The sequence below is a fragment of the Bos javanicus genome, chromosome 20, assembly GCF_032452875.1.
Source record: "Bos javanicus breed banteng chromosome 20, ARS-OSU_banteng_1.0, whole genome shotgun sequence".
Taxonomy (NCBI): domain Eukaryota; kingdom Metazoa; phylum Chordata; class Mammalia; order Artiodactyla; family Bovidae; genus Bos; species Bos javanicus.
In genome coordinates, this window is record NC_083887.1 from 34,898,142 (window position 1) to 34,910,759 (window position 12,618).

Genomic DNA, 12,618 nt, shown 5'->3' on the forward strand with positions numbered 1-12,618 from the left:
ATTTACTAGTAATAGGATTTCTGATATTGGTGGTGGAAAAAATTTGGGGAAAAATTTCTTGTCCCCTCAAATAATGTATTTTTTACATAATTTTATGTCTCCCAGAAAGGCAAACTACTCCAGTATTTTTGCCTGAAAAATTCCATGGATGGAGGAGCCTGGTGGGCTACAGTCCATGGGGTCACAAAAGAGTCGGACACAACTTAGTGACTGAGCTTGCATGCATAGTATTTATATAATCTCAAACTACCCAAAGAAATATATATAACTTCTTCTACCAGGAATGTACATAACTTCTTTGTCTTCCCACCAAAAGCCAAAATGGGAAGGGAAGACAAGACATTCCCATTTTATGACATTCCCATTTTATATGTACTAAAATTGAGCCCTTTAGAAATTAAAAGACTTGCAGACATTTGCAGTTTAGTAGGAGATGGAGCCTGGACTTTAGTCCAGATCTGATCTTAAATCCCATGTTTCTTTGCTATATCAGAAAAACAATTGTATATGTAAAATACAGTTTTAATTTTCAAATGGCCTCTTTGAAGGCAAGATGTAAAATGACTTCAGGGGTAGTAGAGGAGGAGTCAGAGGTCCTACAGTCTTCTCTCTTTATGGGTAACCTTAAACTGGGTGCAGGGCAGAGTTGACAGTCACCTCCACTTGCTCAAAAATGGGAAAAAATTCTGTCCTTCACTATTGGATGCCTAAGATCTATTTAACACTGGCCAGTGCCTTTCACTTTCACAGTGTCAGGGTTGGAAATGCAAATACCTGGGTATAGGTGCATGCGAATGGCTAATATCAGGTCTTCCTCTGAAAACAAGTCTTGATAGGAGGCAGCAGGGAGAGAAGTCATCACCAGAATCAGGATACCACCTCAGGATTCAGAGAGTCAAGGGGAGGGAGAAAGGGCATATCTTATCCAACCAGTACATCCTACAGGAAATCAGTCCTGAATATTCATTAGAAGGACTGATGCTGAAGCTGAAACTCCAATACTTTGGCCACCTGATGCAAAGAACTGACTCATTTGAAAAGACTCTGATGCTGGGAAAGACTGAAGGCAGGAGGAGAAGGGGACGGCTGAGGAGATTTGTTGGATGGCATCACCGACTCTGTGGACATGAGTTTGAGTAAACTCCAGGAGTTGGTGATGGAGAGGGAAGCCTGGCGTGCTGCAATCCATGGGGTCGCAGAGTCGGACACGACTGAGCGACTGAACTGAAATGAAAAGACCAATAGCACTGGCTTCCTCTCACCCTCACTGTTTTCCCTCGACACACAGTTCTCAGAGCTCAGAGAGGAACAAACTGAGTGTCTTCTTGACCACAAGAGAAAAACGGTGTTTCTCAAAGAGGGTCCCCAAGACCACAGCCTCCAAATGACCAGGAAGAGCTGGTTAAACACGCAGATTCGCATGTACTGCATGCCTCGCCTCCCCCACCAACCCACCCACACACCTTTCCAGGCTCTGGGGCTGGGCCCAGGAATTTTCCCTGGAGCAAGTCCCCAGGAGGCATGTGGTGAACAGTAAAGTTTGAGAACTGTTGTTCTAGAGGCCAAAGATGAGGGTGATGAGAACCCACTTCTGAAAGACCTAGAGGAAAACACCTCAGAGAAATGCTATTTGATAGGATTTCTTCTACAACTCTCTTCTTTCCTGACCTGAACAATACTTGGTGTATTTTTTTCACCTTTTTTTTTTTTTTTTAACCTCAATGGGTCTTCCCTGCTTTGCGCGGGCTTTCTCTAGCTGCAGTGAGCGAGGGCTACAGCGTCTTTGTTGTGGTGCAAGAGTTTCTCATTATGGTGCCCAGGCTCCAGGCGCCTGGGCTAAGCCCTCAGCAGTGCTGACTCGCAGGCTGTAGAGCACAGGCTCAATAGCTGTGGCAGAGCGGGCTTAGTTGCTCCCCTGTTTGTGGGATCTTCTGGGACCAAGGATCAAACTTGTGTCCCTTACATTGACAGGCAGATTCTTATCCACTGCACCAACAGGGAAGTCCACCTGGAGTACATGTTTTTTAATTGTGCAAATCTAAGTATATATCCACTGTGTGTGTTAGTCTCTCAGTCATGTCGGACTCTGCGACCTCATGGGGTGTAACCTGCCAGGCTCCTCTGTCCGTGGGATTTTCTAGGCAAGAATACTGGAGTGGGTTGCAATTACCTTCTCCAGGGGATCTTCCTGAGCTAGGGATCAAACCTGGGTCTCCTGCATTGCAGGCAGACTCTTTACCATCTGAGCTACCAGGGAAGCTCATGCATATATCATTTCACTTATATGCACAAATGTGATCTATAACTATATCTGCATAAAGACTCTTTATATTTTTCTCTTTTAACAGCGCTCTCCCTATCTCCTCTCCTTGTTTATCCTCATCTCCATTGGGTCCCCAGTAATCTGTACTGCAGTCCAGTATCTGGTCTCCCTGATAACCATATATACAGACTCACACACACACACACACACACTCAAACCTACATAGATGAATGTTGCTTTTTGTATTACTAAAGTAGAAACATATTTTACATTTTTTCTATATTTGCTTTTCTTACTCAATACTGCCTAATAGAAATCCTCCCATATTACAAGGTTCAGCTCCAATGTATTCTTTTAAATGGTTGCATATGATTTCAGAGTGCAGATGAATCATAAATTATTCATTCATTCCCTATTGACAGACATCATTTTTTCTTAGGTTCCAACTGCTATGGATACTGTGGCAATTAACATCTTTGTATTTTTTAGGTATGTTTTACTTCTAGGGGTTGCATTCTTGTTCACAGGATAGAGAGTTGTATAAGCATTTGCTACAATAATAATTGATATTAGCATTTTGCAGGATTACACATATTTTTAACAACTTTCTAACTTATTTTCCAAATAAGGTAGTATTTTAATGCATAATTCACAAGAGAACTCTTTTTCCCTTTACATCTCATTATAAAAATTTATATTATTAGCAAAATGTAGCAAGCTATGTAAATCTATCATGGAATTTTTAAATGTTCTTCACATTACATCATTCTAGCTTCTCCAGGAACAATTGCATTTCACTAGTGTTTCGCATCACAAGCAAATAACAAATACTGAGTTCTGAAGTGCTATACAGGTGCTAGAGCAGGAAACAGCAACCCACTCCAGTATTCTTGCCTGCAAAATTCCATGGACAGAGGAGCCTGGTGGGCTACAGTCCATGGGGTCACACAGAGTTGGACACAACTGAGCATGCACGCCACACACATACAGCTGTAACCAAGAAAACAAAGAAAAGCAACCAACAAAGCAAAACAGAAATAGGCTGCCTTCAGTGAGACTATGCTCCACATATTTTGGATTTTAGGTAAAGAGATAGATGATACGGAAAACTCTCCAATATTTGCCCTGCCTTGCCAACAGCCAAATCTGATAGCGCCAGTTTAACTGCATGTATGAAGGTGCAGAACAAATGAAGGTCAAAGAACATTTTCTGGGAACAATAACCATTCTTTTCTTTTTTTTTTAACAACACTGAGGAGGGGAGGAAAAAAGAAGTGACCTTGTTAGAGCCACAGACTTCAACCAGTCCTTGTTTGATTAGAATATCTGGAAGCATCCAGCAAGGCACCCAGGTGCACAGATGGCTTACCCATGGCCAAGTCTAAAGAACCATTTACCATTCATGGGAAATGGCAGGATTCAAAATGGAATGGTTAAGGAAGATGAGAACAGTAGGGAAGGAGATAGAAGAAGGCCAGGAGCAAGAAGAAAGAAAGCCTTAGGTCTGCGAGCTGAAGGGGGGAAAAGCCAGCTTAATTATGGAAGAAAAGACATACACATAGGAGAGCTCACACAGGCAGAGTTGCTGTGGAAGCACATTCCAGGAAAATCTTAAGAGATTACTTTAATAATAAACCATGCATTCTTCAGCAAGCCATCACGAGATTAACTACCCCTTTCCTCAGCTGGGAACCGTCGTCAGTTTAGGGTTCTTTTTTTTTTTCTTCCTTCTCCCTCCCAAGCAGCTTTTGTGCAAGGAGAGTCATGCAAGGACCATAGCTTTTCAAGCACTGCACTCAAGTTTCCTCACCTTAATTTTCCAAACATTCATTTCAGGAATGATAAGAAAAGACCACGGTTTAGGCAGGGTTACCATCTGGGTGGGCTTGGGTGTGATTCTCCAGCTGCGAGTGTGTTCATTTTAGATCCACTGAAAAGCCAACAGCTTCCATGAGACAGGGTACCCTGTCCTACCAGGGATAAAAAGGGTTATGTTTATTTTCATTCTTCTCTCTTTTTTTCTTTCTTTCTTAATGTGAGAAGGACAGTGAATTACTGCCAGAAGCAATATCAGAGCCCTAGAAATATAAAAACACACTTCAAATCAAATCAGAGCTCTCTACTGTCGACTCAAGATTTCTGTATGAAATGACAGAGCTGTCCACTTGAAGCTGTATGTATGAGCCCATTGCTCAAAAATGAAGTGTTTTCATCAAAATCTTCTCTTGAAACTGCAACTCATGGCAGATGAAATCATTTTCTCTGGCCTCTTAGACAAATCCCTTCCATTTGGTGGAATAGAGCAAACATAAGTCAACATTTCTTGATGAGAGTCTTTCAATTAAAAAGAAAAAATAGATGCGGGTGGTCACTTCTGAGAAAGTGTTACATAGTGAGGTTAAAAGAGAGAACCTTTTCTTCCCCCTTCAAATTATCAAAGCCTGTATGTGCCTGAAATCAGCTGTCATTTTTCTAACTACTTAGCTTTGGGAAATGAAACCAACCTTCTGCACTCCTGGATCTTAGAAATAAAGCACCAGGTCCTAAGATATACAAGAATTAAAGTTCTCTGCATAAAAGTTATAATAGTCCCAAGACTGAATTTTATATACTTCTTGTCATTCACACAAAATCATTTTCTTAATAATAGTAAATTACCTCAGAGGAATATTGAAAGCTGTCAACACCACCCTCCCTTCCCCTATCTCCCCAGATGTGAGGGGGTGAGACAGGTGGCAGAAACAGTGAAGGTCCAGAGAGTAGTGTTCTCACTGTTACCAGGTTTTGCTGCTCTGCACCCCTAGCTCCTGGGCTGTTCCAAATCTGACCTACTTGAGAGCAGGGACTGTCACTCATACTGATTTGTCCCAAATTACACAGTGGCTTTGCAGTCGGGGCTAAGCTGGAACCACAAAATACATTCTTCGTGTCCCAGGAGCCCGATTTGAGCCCCCAGTTTCCAGAGATAAAATGCAAATCCAGTGTGTGTTGCTTACTCAATAAAATCAATTACCCCCTCCCATCCAAGTCACAGTTTAGTATTTTCACATTTACTACACACTGGAGGCGCCAGTGGTAAAGAGTCTTCCTGCCAATGCAGGAGATGCAAGAGACATCCGTTCAGTCCCTGGGTGGGGACGATCCCCTGGAGAAGGAAATGTCAACCAACTCCAGTATTCTTGCCTGGAGAATCCCATGGACAGAGAAGCATGGTGGGCTACAGTCCATGGGGTTGCAAAGAATTGTACACAACTGAGCACGCATGCCAAACACTGTCTCAGACTTTTTAAAAAAGGAAGGAAACAGACACATTTTCACAAGGATAATTTCATAATTCTTAAAAAGCAGCAAAGCTTCTGGGGATGTTTTACAATTGTTCATGATTTTAAAATATGGAAAAGATGAATCCCCAGCTTGTTAAGTTCCACTAAGTTACAACTATGGAATGCCTTCTACTGCTGAGTATTGCATATCAATATTTTCAGTGTTTTTATTCTTTTTTTTTTCTTTCTTTCTTTTGGCCAAGCCAGGAGGCTTGCGAGACCTTAGTTCCCCCACCAGGAATCTAACCTGTGACCCCTGCATTCAAAGTGGAGTCTTAACTATTGGACCGCCAGGGAAGTCCTTTTTCAAATATTTTATTTCTCATATTTCAGATTTTTCTTAGAGGTATAGGAAACACTATGGAAATCAGATAAAGTCATATTAAATGTCTACACAGGGATGCCCATTCTGCGGGGGAAGCCAGTAAATAATCTGTTTACATCAAATATATAGCTTACTTAGATAAGTTATATAGACCTGCACATTTTTGTTTGTATCAATTTCATAGAGTATTGTTTTATGTGTATATACAGGATTATATTTCACACATAAATGCAGTGTATTTTACATATACACACAGATTACCCACCAATTTACATATACACACAGATTACCCACATCTGCCCTGAAAGAGACATGAATTCCTTTAACCGGGGTGGGAGTGCGATCACACGTGCAACTGTAGAGACAGCAGATTCTGAGCTAGCATCCACTGCCTCTAGCCAGGAAAGTCAGGAGTAAAGGCAGCCCTTTGTTCCAAGGGCCCCATCGGGTTCAGATGACTTGGGACGCCACATCACTGGAAGCGGCAGTCCAGAGAAGGAATTTTTGAGATGAAGGTCGCTGGGTCCCACCCCTTTCCTGCGGGGTTTCCCTTTCCTGTCCTTAAGCGCACTCTCCCCGGTCCCTTGCCTCAGCCCCGCGAGCCTGGGCTGCGGACGGCGCCCCGACTCCCTACTCCTCCCCTTAGCTGGGCTCGGGGCGATCGCCCCCCGCTGGTGGGGCTCCCGGCTCCCCGGAGCCGGCTACTTTGCGCGGCCCCAGCTCGAGTTAATAAACAGTTAAGTTTGGAAGACTCAGCAGACACGTTGAGGGGGAGTTACCCAACCCAGGCAGCAAAAACATCCCGGCGCATTCCTGGGGAGTCCAAAGCTGCCAGCATCTGATTAGAACCATATCTCGCCGGGAGTGGCCCGCGGCTCCGAGGCTCCCGGCCGGCGGCTATTTAAGCGCGGCAGCCGTGTGGGCAGCGCGGCAGCCAGGAGGCTCGGGCACCGAGGAGTCATGCTCGCATCGCAGAGGCGCTAGCTAGACTGTGAGTAGCTCTGGTTCCTTCTTCCCTTTGGCCCCATTTTTGGCGACCTCCCTCCCTCCTGTGCTCTTTTCCCCTCTTGGGATGCAAAACTGGGACTGTTGGGGCGTCTTATTAAGAAGACGGCGGCGTACTTGGCCAGACGGGCGCTTTTGTGGCCTGACATCCGAGGAATGCTTCCACGGAAAGGCACGAAAAGCCTTTACCTTTGGGGTCGGTCTCCAGATGTCCAGCTAGTGACATGTAACAAGCGCCTCCCTTGTGTGTGTGTGTGTCTGTCTGTCTGCTTGTTCAAAAGCCCTACTGGTGTGGCTGCTGACCGCCTAATTAACTCCTCCAAGAGTGTTTATTTTTGCCGTGTGACAAAGGCTGGGGACCTGGTTTGTACCCACGAGAAGCTTTTTCCCAGTGACTGACAACGTGTGGCGTTAAAATATGAACTTTGTCTTACACCCGCATTCTTAAGAAAGTATCTGCCCAAGAGACTGAACAAACTTGTTTGAAATCCTCCGGGGATTTAAAAGGTGTTTGCCTGCTTGCTGTAATCTAGGAAGATTAAGGATGAATTTTAGGAAGGGGGGAAAAGAATGAATGGGTTAACACCGTGGAGCCCCAGTCAGCATAGCCGGTTTCATAGCATGGAACTGACTGTGTTATTTGTTCCTGCCGTCCTTCCCTCTTGCCTTAATTCTTAGCAAGGAATTCAGGTCCGCAGTCAGTTTTAGCAGGGAGCCCTTTGAGTCCAAAGGGAAATCTAACTGGATTAAATAAAAATGCTTAAAGAATCTGGATGTTATCTCCACCCCCACCTTATCCTCTTTTTTTTTTTTTTTTTAGTTTGTGTTTGGAAGGAAGAGAGGCACTCTGTAAAACGAGAAGAGCAGAAATCAGCTTCCAGACACATGGAAAGACTTAAAAATTCTGGAGGGGCGACTTCATGAATAGTAAATGTTGTTATTGCGCTATAAAGTGACTTAATGAAAAAATTTCTGGCTCTAATCAGACAAAGCAGGGGAGTGGGGTAGAAGGAGGTGAGACAGAAGTAACTCAAATAGAAGGAATGGCTGAGGAAAAGAAAGCAGCTGCAAAAAAAATGCGTTCGAGATGTCCAATAAGGCTCTCGAAATAGCTTTGATGGGATTTTAATTGATCTTCCTGCAGGCTTGAGGTTGGCTCCCCACACAGGAGCATCTCCTGGCTACTGGTGAGGGAAAAACTACTGGGAACGGGGGAGCTTGACAGCTACCGAAAGGCTTGTCTCCCTTGCTCTGGGTCACCTCCACCTGGCTTCTTAAACCAGCAGCCAGACCTTGATTAGGCTACTCTTCTCCGGGGCAGGTGCCCACCCTACCTCCCACCAGGTTCTGTCTCTTCTTTGAGGGGAGATGGGCCTCCATGACACTGTAAGAAAGTTTGTTGCCATGAGAATTCACCTCTTTTGGTTGAAGTGCTAGGTATGTGGCTACACCTAATACAATGTGCAATCTTGTCGGAAAAGCACAAAGGAGGCCTGGGGGATTTCTTTCCAGTGTGTATTTCTGGGACAGATTACTTCTAAATCCCTGGTCAGTCTCCTCCTAAGGCAGACTTGGATTCTTTCTCCTGTTGATGATGAATAACTTCATTTTCCCTTCCCTTCCCACTCCCAGCTCTCTTCCTTCTTATCCAAATGGATGCCCTAGAAATCAGTCCTTCTCAAGCTCTACCCTCCTCCATTTTAAAATAGAAGATAGAGGACTGTCTCCCAGCTTTCAGCTCTGACACATAAGTAGCTGCCATTCTGGTGGTCTTAGACACAAGCTGATTTTCTCCTGAGGATGTGAGAGATGGAAGGGGGGTCCCATTGCTTATTCAAGGCCTTGCCTCATTATTAAGGGCAGAAATTAGGATCTGCGTTTCCACTCTAGACTTTTTATAGTTGTGGATTCAACTAAACGTCCAAATTCCTGTGCCTTAGGCTTGCTCCTTGCTTTGCCTGAAAGGTCGAATGACTTTCAACCACCCTGTTTGGGTTGAACAGAATTGCTTTTGAGACGCTTGTTGGCATGAAGGGACCCCAGGAAGCGGCTGTCCAGGTGGTTGGGGTGACCTTTATTTTCCTGCTCAGCCATGCCTCTGTTACCTGAGGATTTACAGAGAGGAAGACCGAAGCCTCGGTCATGGTTCCTGGTCAGTAGGAGGCTTTGTGGAGACGTGGACTCTTGGTGGTAGAGCCAGTAAGTGCTGTTTTATTTCTCATCCTACCCTCATATGTCTGTAAACCTACACTAGCTACCGCAGATATTTTTCACCTGGGTAGTTGTTTTTTTCTGGCTGCATTATGTTTGTTGCTGTGTGCAGGCTTTCTCTAGTTTCGAAGAATGGGGGCTACTTACTCTTTGTGGTGTGTTGGCTTCTCATTGTAGTGGCTTCTCTTGTGGAACAGGGACTCTAGAGTGTGGGCTCAGTTAGTTGTAGCACGTGGGGTTAATTGCTCTGTGGCATGTGGGATCTTCCCAGACCAAGGATTGAACCTGTGTCCCCTGCATTGGTAGGCGGATTCTTAACCACTGGACCACCAGGGAAGCCCACCAGGGAAGCCATAGTTTTGAAGGTTCCATATGTTTCCCTTCCTCAGTCTTTCCTAACTTGAGGATTTAATCAGTGTTTTTCTTAAAGACAAACCTAAGATACTTAAATATTTAAAAAGGCTACCAAAGACAGAGCTCCACAGTGCTAAGTTGCCCTAAGGAGAAAAGACTTGAAAGTGGACTGGTTGAGGAAGTTTTGGTATTTGACCAAACGCCTAGGGCTCTCTAGGGCCCAGGAAGGTGGCTCAGAGGGTAAAGCGTCTACCTGAAATGCCGGAGACCGGGGTTTGATCCCTGGGTCGGGAAGATCCCCTGGAGAAGGAAATGGCAACCCCCTCCAGTATTCTTGCCTGGAGAATCCCATGGATGGAGCAGCCTGGTATGCTACAGTCCACAGGGTTGCAAAGAGTCGGACACGACTGAACGACTTCACTTTCTTTCTTTCACTTTCTAGGGCTCTCTGCTCTCCAGGGGCTTCCCTGGTGGCTCAGTGCTAAAGAATCTACATGCCAATGCAAGAGACACAGTTTCGATCCCTGGGTTGGGAAGATCCTTGCAGTAGGAAATGGCAACCCACTCCAGTATTCTTGCCTGGAGAATTCCATGGACAAGAGGAGCCTGGAAGGCTACAGTCCATGGGGTCGCAAGAGTTGGACATGACTGAGCATGCACGTGCCCTCCAAGCAGAACCAGGATGAGGACTGGCAGTATGAAACACCTGAGGAACAGGATGTGATATCTAAAAATTCTCTGGTGCTGCTGTGTAATTCTAAAGTTGAAGCCGTGCCACTGAATTGCACAGAGGTTGGCCAAAATCACATTTAGCTGAAATAGCTGTAACCCCAGATCTCTGTATTTAAGGGAAACCTAACTCATGGTTATGTATCCTGACGGGATTAATCCTGTGACTCAGAAGGAAAGCAGGCCTTGGAGTCCCCTTCTTCTACAAAGAACACACTGATTTCCTGTGAGGGGAACAAATATGCTGAGAGTGAACACAAAGCGCTGGCCCACAGGCCGTTTCTGCCTCCCACCTAGCTAAGCCAGGGAGTGGTGGTGAGCAAGTGGGTTCTGCAGTCCTGTGGCCTCAGTTCAAATCCCAGGGACTGCACTGCTGCCTGTGTGACCTTCAACAAATTGCATCACTTCTCTGTACTTAAGCTTTCTTATCCAAAGAGAATAATACCTACCCACAGTTTTGCTGGGAAGACTGTTAATCTAATATGCTTAGATTCCTATACTCCGTTGTTTTGTTTTCATTTTGCCTCCTGAACTGCTGAATTACGTATCTTTAGTGAAAATTATAGGCAGAATGCGGAATATCTTTGTCAAAGTTGGACACCACCCATCTACCTGAAAAATGTTAATCCCTTAAGCTCTTCATATGAACAAAGCCAGGGAATTTGCTGTGCTTACACTAAACCAACTGGGAGTTACTCTCTGTTCTCTGCCTGGAGCTTGCAGTTTGGTTTGGTCAAGCTGATCTCTGGTCTCATTTCAGTCTTTCCCCCCACCCCCAGACTCCCTACAGAGGGGGAGCAGTCCTTCCCTAAGAAGTCAGCATTGGAGTAGAAGGAAGGGGGAAGGGAGGGACCCCTGTACTAAACTGAGGAACTAGACTAGAAATAAAAAGCCTTCTAAGTACCTAGGGCCCCATACTGTTCTTGCCCATAGAGCTGGGCAGGTTGCCATGGTTACTCCCCTTCCCAAATCTTTTTCCTACCTTGGAAGGAAGCCTGCTACCTTAGGGTAAGCAAAATCTGAACAAATTGCTTCCTGGTCTAAAAATGGAAGTTACTTTTTTTTCTTAAGTGAGATGGAATGTCCTCTCTACCTACCTCATCTTTCCCTTCTAAACTTATTTTAATCCAAAACTTTACTCCTAATTGTCCAACTCCAGCTCATACTTACATCATCACAGTAAAGAAAAAACATTAAGACTTATAAAATTTCAGGAACATAAAAGCTGCTGCCTCAAGGTAGAAGCAGCCCGGCAGTGTCTCTCTGCTGCTATGTTATGACTTAGCCTCTGGGATAGCTAGAGGCAAGTGACCTTTAACTTCTTCAAACTGGTAAGAACTTTGTGTCAACAGAGCAGCGGGAGTGAATGTTCAGCTGCAGGCAAGTTACCAGGAGGCAGAATGCATAAAGGCTGTCTCTTAGATATTCAGGTAACCACAAAGGAGAAGGAGCTGCTGGGTTGAAAGTAAAAATACTGGAAAAGCTGGGTTTGAAACATTCTCCAACCTGGAAGAGATTTGGGCAAGGAATTTATGATTGAATGTTTCCTCTGGCTAAAAAGTGACCCCATTTCTCTCTAGCAATGAGTAACATACTCTGAAACAGACTTAGATCTTTGTGTGACAGGTATGCTAGAAGTTCTCATTTAACAGTTAAATTCATTCATTCTTTCAGTGTTGGACACTTAGCTAGAGTGTGTAGTTCACAGATAGAAAGAACTCATCTCAGACTAACTCTCAGAGTGTAGTCCCCAGATCAGCTACATCAGCATCACTTGGCAACTTGCTGGAAATGCAAATTCTTGGTTCCTATCCCAGACCCACGAAACCAAATATGAGCAGTAGGGTCCATCCAGCTGTATTCCAACAAACCCTTCACATGATCTAAGAGAAACTTTCATAACTCAGTTGTTCAATGGAAAGCATAACAAAGTAACTGAATTCCTACAATCATGGAAATAATAAAGCAAAGCATTTAAGCGGAGCTCAGTTTAACTGAATCTTAAAAAGATGAAAAAGCACAGATCCTGATATTTTTCCCGCTATCTCAAGTACTGCTTTTTTGATTCTAGGAAAACCGATCTACTCTTTAGTTCTATATTACCACCTCGCTTCCAAATTCTTTTCCCTCTTCTGGGGTTTTAAAGGAACATAATTAATCTCCATTTATTAGAAAACTGTCCCAGTTACTTCTTTTAAAAAAAGACTTCAGTAAACTACATCATTCTTCTTGAGCCAGATGGTTTTCTCTAACCTATAAAACGTTTTATTTTGTTTTTTCATGCCATGCCCAGAGTACAGATGAAGGCCTCTCCATCATGGTAAATCAATCTGTTGCATTTGGTTTTTATAGTGCTTTATGGTTAATGCAGTACCGTTCTTCTCCCATCTGACTTTCACTTTAAATAA

At 44.2% G+C, this 12,618-nt stretch overlaps 1 protein-coding gene across 4 annotated transcripts in view; it reads left to right on the forward strand.

Annotated features, from left to right (window-relative positions):
• The first annotated feature begins 6,402 nt into the window (after positions 1–6,402).
• The window catches only part of DAB2 (DAB adaptor protein 2), a 60,436-nt gene continuing 54,220 nt past the window's right edge, over positions 6,403–12,618 (forward strand). For 3 of the 4 annotated variants that reach the window (XM_061393659.1, XM_061393662.1, XM_061393661.1), the window contains exon 1: positions 6,403–6,902. The gene's annotated coding sequence lies outside the window, so the exon portion shown is untranslated. Of the gene's footprint in view, positions 6,903–7,736; positions 7,844–12,618 lie in introns of all 4 variants that reach the window. The other variant, XM_061393660.1, reaches the window with a different exon arrangement.